Below are 12,156 nucleotides of genomic sequence, written 5' to 3'. Positions count from 1 at the left end.
CAAAATTAGGAATAAATAGAAAAGTCAGAATATTCCTTCATTTGGTAAGCGCGTTTGGCTGTCTTTGTTTATGATGAATTGGAACCTATTGCAAATGACAAATGTATTTCTGTAAATATTTTATATACAAAATCACAGATTACATCATAACATTGATTTTAGCTATTAATTATTCTGCTGTACAGACGGTTATAACAAATGGTCCTAAACCACTTAATCCAGTAACTCTGCGCAACAGATTCTTGGCTGTCGCTCCATCTAGTAATTATAGTCTTAGACTCCCTACGTTTACTTTTCGTCATCATCATCATCTCAGCCATTATCTGTCCACTGCTGAACATAATCCTTCCCAAAGACTGCTATAAAGAACAATCCTGAGCCACCTGCATCCACAGACTCCCTTCAATGCATTTGAGGTCGTCACTCCATCTAATGGACTGTCAAACTACACTGCGTTTGCCCGAACGAGATTGCCACTCAAGAACCTTTCTTTCCCATCGGTTGTCGGTTATTAGAGCTTGCTGTGTACGTTTACCTTTACAACTTGCTTATTCTGGGGGAAAAGGATTGATCGTAATGAGATTTAACAACCTTATTGCTAACAATACACCCTATCAGGTCGAACTCCATACGATTTCCCCTGGAAACTATAGTGGTTATTTCTTGTTCAATTGGTCACTATGGGCCACTGACCTGCCTTCATCCTCGCCTATCGCCCTTCACTGGTGCCCCACCAGCGTATACCAATACCGCAGGCGGGGTTACCATTATATTTTCATCTATTAAAAAAAACATGCTTATTCTTCATTGGTCGTTATAGTTCTCCGAGCAGAAAATACCCGGAATTTTCAAAGTAGATGCTTCTATACTTATACCTTGTATATTTGTAGTATACGGCCACATGTCGTCACGCGCAACTTGCCTTAAAATTGTTTTTTGGATGATGATGAAAGATGAAGCACAATATGATAAAAAGTTGTCCCGATGCGTGATAAATATCTTGTGGCACGTGCTTGCATTAACAAGCTCCTGTCACGGAAATAAGTGAACAGTTTAAAAAAATAAACACTAATGGAATTTGGATGGGAACGGTATGAATGGCGCTTAAAGTCAAGCTACTCGCTTCGCTCATTAGCCTAATGGCAATTGGGTCATCAAAACGACTCAAACTGCACGTCCGCAGCACCGTTATCGCCGAGTTTGCATCCGCGACAGTCGTTGCCCCCAGATTGGCGGAGTGAGAGCGGACAAATCACTTCCCAGATTTTGTGTACTCACTGCCTAATGGATAGGGTTGCCGATGACACCTAAATAGGGTTATCACTATTTGGAAATGTATTTTTTTATCGATACACAATTTCTAATTAAGTTCGCAAATCCATAATATTATATAATATATTTAAAATGTTACTTTCTGTACATGATAGTATAGTAAAAAATAACAAATCGTAAACTAACTCTTCGTGATATTTAATAACTTTCCTCTAACAATATGATGGTTTCCTGCCATTCTTTCGAGTTGAACAAGTAGGACGGATGATGCAAAAAGATTGAAGCAGTCTTCAAATGTCCTCGTTCTATTATAATAGGTAAACACTTATTAAGATATAAAAACAGATGAGTATATGTTTTGAAAGTTTCCGGATTCACATTTCTATACATATTTAGTTTGAAACGATAAAAATTTAAATTTAGTATCAAAAAATGATCGGAACTCCTACATTTCTATTATATAAACGTTTCTGACGTTGATGATATCTCTATACTCTCCAAAGCGCGAAACAAGAATCTCTTGACAAAATGTATTGAATAAATTCCTTATTAATATCATAAATATGAAAGTGAGTTTAATTGTTTGTTCTCTTATAGCGCCTTAACGGCTTGACCAATCACTATACAATTTGATATACACATACTATATAGAATGGAGAAAGATATACACTACTTTTTTACGCGGTCTGTAAACATATTCCGGTTACACGGACAAAATCGCAAGTAAAAGCTAGTAAACAATAAATATATAGATTTTATTGTCACGTAATCATCATTATACCAAGTCTATTCCATCCCATCGTTGGAGTCAGGTTTCTCGTCATAAAAAATTTATACTCCTCTTCCTATTTATAAAATTCTTTTATGAAACTTAAAATAGCAAACGAGCGGACGTGGAAAGTTGTAACAATCATATATAGACATAAGCAACATCATTCCTGTGAATTAATTACCAATATTTTAACTTCATAGTTAACTACGTCTTGTTTTTATCACTGAACGCTTACGTAAATCCTTACTAATGTTAGCAATAGAAATGTGAAAGTGAATTCTTTATTTATTACCTCTTAGCTTAATAGCTCAACCAATTATAACAAAATTTAACATATAGGTATGGAATTGGAATGGAGGAAAGGAATTGATAGTAATTGGAATCAGCGGCTCCATTGCTAGCAATATTCTCTGTCAAATCCACACGGTCCCCCTCTTGAAACCATCCTTGTTTAATTCCAGGTGAACATGATTACTCACTATGATACGATATACGATGAGCTAACTGATAAATCTTCATCTTCGCCTACCATCACTCACTGGTATCCCACCAGTATATCGTCATAGTCGTAGAATACTGACGGATATATATATGTAATCTTTGTCAGATCCGTCAGTATTCTACGACTATGACGATATGTCTATAACGCAGATGGGGTTTTCATTTAATTTTATCAAAATTAAAAACGATGGATGGAGACAGGCATACGCTATTTTTATCCTCATAACAAATTCGGTCATAATACAGGAACAAAATCGTGGACGAAAATTTATAGTCAAATAAACATAAAACCATGCTCCACAAACGTTACGAGCCTATAACGTAATAAACGAGAAACACAGCTCTCAAGACTCAATTCTACCGAATTAAAGTTTCACTCGCAACAATTTCTTAATTCACCCGAACATCTGACAATGATGAATCCTCAAGAATCATCAAATACACATTCGTAGTAACCCTATTAGTGTAGCAATAGCTCAGCAAGCGATGCGGTCAATGTACCGAGCGTCACGCGACGGCGAACACTCTAATGCGCTTAGATTGCTACCTACTTCAACATCCAGTTTATCTAGACCTGACTAATCTGGGCACTTTACTTCTAAATGTCCTGCATTAGTGGCAATAGAGAGACGCGGGAGAGCTCTTCTTGCGATGGCTTCGTGCGTGTTGCATTGGCAAGTATTGCGCGAACACAGCTATTTGCTGTACTGTCTTACATACCCTTTGTATGTATTTTAAATGGAAAATAATGCCTAATGGCAAGATCTTCTGTTTTTCTGAGTTTCTTTCCTAACGTCTTTGTTTTTTTATTCGTTTCTTCATTCTATCTATCCAAACTTTTTAATAATTGTTTGTGTGCTAATACAAAATTTATCTACCTTTGATCATATACCTAAGATCATACCTATGATCAGCAATATTAGCAGTAGTGCATAGTATCTTAAAAAAGTCTGGCATAATTACGTACGCGACTTTTTCTGTACTTCAATTATCAATAATATTTTGTCTAAAATTGTATCGTTTTTTAAAAACCTATTATTACACAACTAAGCACGGGATTCTCCTCAGATAAAGAGGATTTGTTTATTATTATGAACCAGAAGAAGTCAACTCAGTTTAATATAGAGTTTTATTTATGCCCTTAGTTACTTACGACATTATAAGAATGGAACGATAGAAAACACTGACAATGATATACAGTCACCGTCTTCCAATATTGTATTTGTATAAAAAAATTCACCACATTTGATGGATTATATTAATTTATTATTTATTATGAATTTATGATATTAATAATTGTTGTATTGTGTAATATTTTTAGAACTTGCATTAATAATGATTTCGACACAATGTGTATTGTTATGAAATAAATGAAATGAAAAATTAATACATACACGTAATTTAGTTAAAGGTGCTATATTTTCAGTATCGTTCTTATATTTCTGATCTTCGGATTTTGTACATGTTAATGACATTTTCTTTAAAATTATATGTTTCAAACAAATACTTGACCGCAATTCTTATTCTCGCCAACAGTAAGGGCAGTCGCTAGAGGCGAGGTCGTATCCAATTGAACTATTGCTGTAAAGTAATCATCTTGTGAAGCATCATAGCTTATTTAACCATTTTATATTTATAGTCATCATTATCTTCTTCCTACCCTTATCCCAATTATTATATGAGATCGGCGTAATAAGTTTTTTATCCATATTACAAAAAGATATGGCTTATAGTTTTACGACCGGCCACCTGCCTAACGTCAACCCTCTTTGAGAATACTTATAATTATGTGGAAATTACTTATAAGTATCTATAACATATTGTTTTCTTTGGACTACTACTATATGCGTCGCCGTTCATAACTAAGGATCCCAGATGGTTTTAATTCTAGTCGAGCTTCGTCGACTAAAATACTACATGTACTTTGAGTGTAGAAAATCCGGTCGTTAATAAATTAAAATACTATTGTATTCATAAATAAATAAATAATTTATTTCTCTCCAGTTACTTACCTAATATCTAGGGCTGGGGGAAAATTTTTCATTGTAGGCCCTTTGGACATTGGAGTAAAATATTTAAAATTAACAGTCAGGTCATTAGAACATTTTGGAAAATTATTTTTTATCTGAATCTTACAGTTGGATCCCGTAGAAATTTTATCAAAATCGGTATAGTAGTTCAGTTTTTAAATCAAAATAACTGGTTTTGTTACAACTGAAGCGGGTTTTTGTGGAACACACTCTTTAATTATTAGATATATGAAGCAAAATCTTTACCTTTTAAATATTTATATAAGGTCAAATCTCAGATGGCAATTCCACATTACTTTGACAATGTTTTGACAAGACAATGGAAAGGTATTATATTTTAATTACTTATAACTGTAATTATCTAGTAACATAGTCATCTAATTAATATTCATTTCTGTACGTGAACAAAATGTAATTCGAATATAATACATATAAATAATAATTATCGCTAAATGTGTTACTAGGCAATAAATTTGAGAACGACTGGATCAATTCAGCTATTTTCAACCGACTTTAAAAACAAGGAGGTTCGCAATTCAGTTGTATTTTTTTATGTTTGCTACCTACATTTGCAACATAGTCGTAAACTGATTGGTGACATTTTTTTTTATCAGAAAGGATATACCTAAGCATAATCCTCTCAAAACTCAAGTCTTACTAGCAGGTAGTACTAAACTTATCTAAAACGTAAACCAATCAATGTTAGCACCAATAATAGTTAGTTTTAATTGTGTAGTTATACCTTTCAGTGAATCAGTGAAAGACCTGGGTGTGATCATTGACAGTTGTCTAACTTGGCAACCACAAATAGAAACGGTCAGTAGGAAAGTTTTCGGATCCATTAGCTCATTTCGAATACTGCGTAATTTCTTGCCTATAGCTACCAAAATTGCACTCCTTACTTCATATCTCAATCCTTACTTCTCTCAATTCTTGATTATTTCAACACTTGTTATCTGGATTTTACGGAAGACCAAGACGTCTTCAAAACGTTTTCATCAGGTTTACTTTCGGTCTTAGAAAATATGATCATATTTTCCCGTTTCCTGCTAAGCTAAAGTGGCTTTCCATTCATTTTCGACGGTATACTGACAATCTTTCACTGCTTCATAATGTCCTTTTTAACCCGTCCTCTCCTTGCTATCTAAGGGAGCGGTTAGACTTCCTCAATACGGTTCATTCTCTTAATCTGAGATTGTCTTCGGCTGGAGGCCAGCTCCTCCTCCAGGTGAAGACACCAGTACCTTTCAGAAGTTTTAATGATGATTATGGAATAGTCTACCAACTTTTATACAGACTATACAGTACCTATCAAGTTTAAAGCAAAAATTAAAGACTTCTGAACAAGTTGTCATATTCGTAATTTATGACTAACAAACATACTTACTTAAATATTTTCATTTTTGATATTACATGTGTATGTATATATATTTGTGTATTTGTATATATGGATATATGTGTACTTTTATGTATTTATATATTTGTATATTTATATGTAGGTATATATGGATTTATTTGGGTATATATTAGTAACTTAAAGTATACATTTATATTATTGTACGTATCCTATATATCTATATGTATTTAAAAAACGAACAGAGTTTATGGTCTCAGTCAAACTGTTTAAATTGCTCTTCTCCATCCGAAAGATGCCTGGAAGAGATCGCTCTTAGCAATAAGGCCGTCCATTGTTTTCTTAGTGTAATGTTTTCATGTAATTGTTTGTATTTATAGTAAGTTTGCTATTATAATCTTATGGATGAAACAATAAACATTTAAAATAAGAAATAAATCTATCTATCTACTTAATGATTGATCGCATAGAAATTTTATCAAATTCGGTTCAGTAGTTTAATTTTTAAATTGAAATAACTGCTTTTATCACACTGGAAGTCGGTTTTTTGTTAAAGATTATCTTATTATCTTTCAAATAATGGATGAATATCGAGAAAGGTTCTTACGACAGGAAAAATTTCCCAGAAAAATGTATTGTTATTGTAATTTTTTAACCACACAAACTGTTCCTAACTCCCAATTTCCAAGATTTTATTCAAATAATGACTTAGCATTTTTTTTTCTTAGCTTTTGACAAAACGACGTCTGCCAAGTCAGCTAGTAACCTATAACAATACCTAGTCAACGCTAAAAAATATATTTACACAATGTAATTTAAAACAATTTATAATAAACACTGGAAAGCCTGTATATATAAATTCTTCATACTACACATGTAAGTGCTTATTTATTTATTTATGCATTGTATAAGCTGTCTTGTATATTAATATTTGTAACCAAAAACAGACTATAAAGAGAAAAAGAGTGACAAAGTACACCCCGAGATTTATCCACTTAAGTTTTCTTTCAGTCTACATTGAGAACCGAAAATGGAAAAATATAATATGAATGTCCTTTTAATATAATAACAATAATTAAGAAAGACTCTAATTTTTATGTTTTTTTGTTGTTATTAACGGGTAAACTCTAAAACTTAGATTATATAGATAGAGTGTCTCCATACAAATGCTTCGAGAAAAACAGGTCAACTTTTTCATACAATTTTGCGTGATAAATAGTTATGTGTGATTCCTTCATAACTTCTATATTTATTTTGTCTTATAATTTCTGTATCTTTTTAAAAACATAAATACTCTTTTTATTTATTAAATAATACGTCAAGATACGTAAATATATACAACACTGATAAAACAAACGACAATTAGCTGAAAAAAGTTGACCAGTTTTTAAAGCTGTAGTCTCTATCCTTATAATCTAAGCTCTACTAATCTAAGTACTACTAAACTAATTTTAAAAATTCTCTCATATAATAATAATGTTTATTTATTTATCTCGCAACTTTTTTGAGTAATGAAACATTTAAAGTAATACCATAGTACATAATACAATATAAAACTACATTGTCAATGAATAACATGGGTTGTACATTATTTTTAAAATATAATGAAGGGATAAAATTGTTATGAATGTAGTATTGTTTGCAGTGTTTGTGTAAAGGATCCAACTATGTAGGTATTCTCTTCCAACAAACCCAAAGTGAAAAGGAGCATAAATTACCAGCGATATTAACAGCATACAAAAAAAAAAGAACCAGTACGGTAACATCTAAAGGGAAACTTTGTATAAAAGTCGTTTGCTTGGGTACCTCTGTCCCATTTGTCACAACTGCTTTACGGTTGAAACACAAATGATTTGTGTTTCAACCGTAAAGCAGTTGTGTTTGCATGGCTGTGTTTCGGTTTGAAGGATGGAATATGGTGTGAATTTACAGGGTACAGAGGAATAACACCGAAGTCCTCAGGAATGGCAACGCATGGGGTATCATGGGCGAAATAGTATACTCTGTTATGTCCATGGTACTGCTCATGTCTATAGGCGACGGTTACCAGTTTCCATCAGGTGGGCGGCCAGCTTGTTTGCCATTCTAAGTTGTATAAAAAAAATAGAAACAAAAATCTATCAAAACTTTTTTAGCAGCTTGTAAAACCGAATCGCAAATAACACAAAATAAACTATATAAATAAATACTGCATCTCTGTCCCCAATAATATCCACCCCAATTCACTTTCGTCCATTGATCACTCCCATTTGGTCGGAACACCTCTGTTGTGTTGCGGTAAATTTCACCATTCAATAGGTAATAGGATTCCGGGTTCCCTCGTTTGACAAAAGACGATAATTTGCCGAATTCCTTATCGACCCTCACTCCATAACCATATATTGCTAATTAATTTTAAAAGTAATAAAGAATAAAAAAATATTAATTAATGCGCATGCCAATAACAATTACAACAGAAACATATACAATTATAAACTTAAATCAAAAAAAAAAACACACACACCCACACACACAAATAAACTTATAATTACGAATGTATACGACTCAAAAAATGGTCATTCTCAGCTAAGTGTATAAACCATTCATACCTAATGCCTAAACGCTGATATTCTTTGAAACCGAAAAATTTTTGAACACTTATAATTACATACATTAGTTTATGATCAAGATAGATTTAGATATATTTAAGTTTTTAATACCATATGTATGATCTTTAAAAGTACAAATGTTTTATCAATATTGTGACCAGATTAGAAAGATCTGGAAAATTCAAACAGATTCTAAGAAATTAATTTAACTTAATATTAATATGACTTTAGTTGTGATTTAAATAATGAATAATAATAACAAATAAAAAAAAATAACTATAGAAATATTAGCTTAAGTATTACCTCCTCTTAATGTTTGTAAAATACAACAAATAAAAAGTTGGATAGGAAATAAATAAGTAAATAGTGAAGGTACATGTAAAATTGGCTAATGACATTAACATATGACGACAATGATTCTAATTAAATATAACTGAACACACGCACGCGCACATACACTCACACAAGCACGCACACATGCGCGCACACACAAATGCGCGCACGCACACTCATACACACACACTCTAACAATATTACTTTATTGCCTTTTAATGTATCTGTCGATCTGTAATTATTTATTTTATATTTAATGCATTATAGAACTAGTGTCTGTTAAAAAAATACAAGATTCCTGCGATACACGGCAATAGCTTAGTACAGAAAATGTTGTTAAAGTGTGTTTGTTACCTTATCCAAATATGCAAAAATTAATAAATAAAAATCAAAAATACATTTGCAAACAATTATGTATGCAATTCTTCCTACCCACCTGGTTCTATGTTTTGAAACTTGCTTTCTATAAATTGTTCTTTAAATTTAGTAATAATGACAGTATTTCATACACATACACTATCGGAACTTAATAACAAATAACAAGTAAATAGTACCTATGTAAATAATTTATATACCGACACGTCGGAAACGTCACGACGTTTCGACGTAAATACTGTTTACCTGTAATCGAATCGCGTTAAGTTCAATTTATTTATTTAATCTATTTAATTTAAAACAAATATTGTGACAACAACACGAAAGTTTAATAAACTATAATAACAATGTTATGTAATAATGCTGCCGTCTGGTCCCGGCGTAGAATGGGCCACACCTTCCATTCCTGTGGGTGTAGTGAGAGGCGACTAAAAGAACTTAATGGTCGAAGGATAAGCAGTAGCAAAGCCTAACTGCGGTTGCCATCCCACCTGCCAAACGTAGCAACTACAGGCAAAATCCCTCAATAAGGGGAGGCCTAAGGTGGACAGTTAACCATTGATATTATGATGACGATGTATGACAGGTTTTTTTTTATACAACTTAGAATGGCAAACAAGCTCAGACAAGCTCAAGTCCACCTGATGGAAAGTGGTAACCGTCGCCTATGGACATGAGCAGTACCATGGACATAACAGAGTATACTGTTTCGCCCATGATACCCCCCCATGCGTTGCCATTCCTGAGGACTCAGGTGTTATTCCTCTGTACCCAGTAAATTCACGCCAATGGGTGGTCGTCACTGTCCTTCAAACCGAAACACAGCCATGCAAACACAACTGCTTCACGGTTGAAACACGAATGGGACAGAGGTACCCAAGCAATCGACTTTTGTACAAAGTGTTTACACTACGGCAGCTTGTGAAGTTTTTGTTGTCACCACTTTAGCAGGATATTTTTTTAATGGACGACAATTAAATAGTAATCCCGCCGCGCAGGGGGGACCACGTGGAGGTCGACCTAACGAAGTATATTGCTAGCAATGGGACTGTCAGTCCGCATTACTAACAACCCCCCCCCCCCTTACCGTATTACTCATGCCTATACTTTGTACCTGTGAATTTCACAATTATGAAACCACTTGCAGACACCTAATATTATTTTTTCTAAATATCTCTTATGTACTTACATATATCGTCTAGTTACAATTATGTTGTCTCCTTCTATACTTATAATAAATCTGTAGAGAGGTCAATTCTGTACATGAAATATATTTCCAAAATAACTATCAGGGGGTGATTAGTGATCGATACTGATGCCAAAAATGCAATCAATAAAATTTTTGTCTGTCTGTCTGTATGTTCGTTATAGAAACAAAAACTACTCAACGGATTATAACGAAACTTGGTACAATTATTCTTCATACTCCTCGGCAGGTTATAGTATACTTTTCATCACGCTACGATCAATAGGAGCAAAGCAGTGAAGGAAATGTGTCTGTTACATCAAAACCACTGAGCCGTGAGGAAGGATATAGGCTACTTATTTTACGAAAAACGACTGAAACGCAGACGAAGTCGCGGGCAACAACTAGTAATAAATAAATATAAAATAGATGTTGTTATATCTTACCCACAGCTAACAAAGTCATAAGCAAAGTTTAGTAAATAATAAGAATGAATAAAAAATTGTAAGACATCTTTATACCTATCAACTAATAATCAAACGGCAACTTTTTTCCAACTCGATAACAAATCGATAATCGATTAAATCGAAAAGTAGCAAGGTAACGAAGCGTCTCGTTACTCGTCCGCGATATGTCCCAACTGTCGAGATCCAATCGATGTTATTTTACGATTCGATACTGATCTCAACTCAATTTTAACTGCGACTTAAAACGTCAGTCAAGACTGTTTGTGTAAAGCAATTAAATGTGCTGCATCTGATTGCAACTTTTAGATAAAGAGGAACGATGATTTTACTTTTTATAACTTCGGTGTAGTTAGACCTAACTTAATATTATAAAATGTGATAGTTTGAAAAGATATAAGACACTTTGTACAAAAGTCATTTGCTTGGGCACCTCTGTCCTATTCGTGTTTCTACAGTGAAACAGTTGTGTTTGCATGACTGTGTTTCGGTTTGAAAGGTGGGATATGGCAGTGAATTTACAGGGTACAGAGTAATAACACCTGAGTCCTCAGGAATAGCACCGCATGGAGGGTATCATGGGTGAAATAGTATACTCTGTTATGTCCATAATGCTGTTCATGTCTATAGGCGACGGTTACCACTTTCAGTGGACCGTCAGCTTATTTGCCATTCTAAATTGCATAAACAAAATAAAAAAAAAAAAAGAAATTTGTATTTTTATTACTCCAACAAGGAAAATTCGGAATTTCGTACCATGGTAGTTACTCAGGTTAATAAATGATGATTACTATTTTTCAACAAGTGAACCATCAGTTTGTTTGTCATTCTAAAAAATAATAATACTAATAACAGTATGTTAGCCGTTTAACCAATCGCTATCGAAATGGGAACCCCATAAATATTTATTTTCTCATTTACTTTGTAGCTTACCACTAGATGGCGTTATAACACATCAGCTTCTATATTCAATCAATTACCATGAAAAATTTAAATATACAGAGGCAGCACAAGGTCATACAGAGTTCGTTAATTTTAAATAAAATAACATTTGAATTATCTATAAGTTTATTAACTAAACATTTTAAACCTGAGTAATTCATCTGATTCAATTCTATAGGTTCCTATTATGTTTTTCATTTTGATCTTTCTCGTTATTTACTAAAATAATGCTGTGAGAAGTATAAATCCACCTTTACAAGCAAATGCTGACACTGTGTATTTACAAAGAAGTAAACCTAACTATTTACACAAGTAATACAGATGTTACCAGTCATTATA

At 33.2% G+C, this 12,156-nt stretch overlaps 1 long non-coding RNA gene across 1 annotated transcript; it reads right to left on the bottom strand.

Annotated features, from left to right (window-relative positions):
• Positions 1 to 3,924: 3,924 nt before the first annotated feature.
• LOC128200629 (uncharacterized) lies at positions 3,925 to 9,414 on the bottom strand. Its single transcript, XR_008252817.1, has 3 exons — positions 9,287 to 9,414; positions 5,318 to 5,819; positions 3,925 to 4,126 (listed from the first exon to the last, which is right to left on the bottom strand). It is a non-coding gene; the product is annotated as an uncharacterized LOC128200629 (long non-coding RNA).
• Positions 9,415 to 12,156: the final 2,742 nt, after the last annotated feature.

This window comes from Galleria mellonella, unplaced genomic scaffold (assembly GCF_026898425.1).
Source record: "Galleria mellonella isolate WM207_F2 unplaced genomic scaffold, CSIRO_AGI_GalMel_v1 utg223, whole genome shotgun sequence".
NCBI lineage: Eukaryota > Metazoa > Arthropoda > Insecta > Lepidoptera > Pyralidae > Galleria > Galleria mellonella.
Note: the sequence above shows the minus strand (reverse complement) of the source record. Positions and strands in the feature narration are given on the sequence as shown.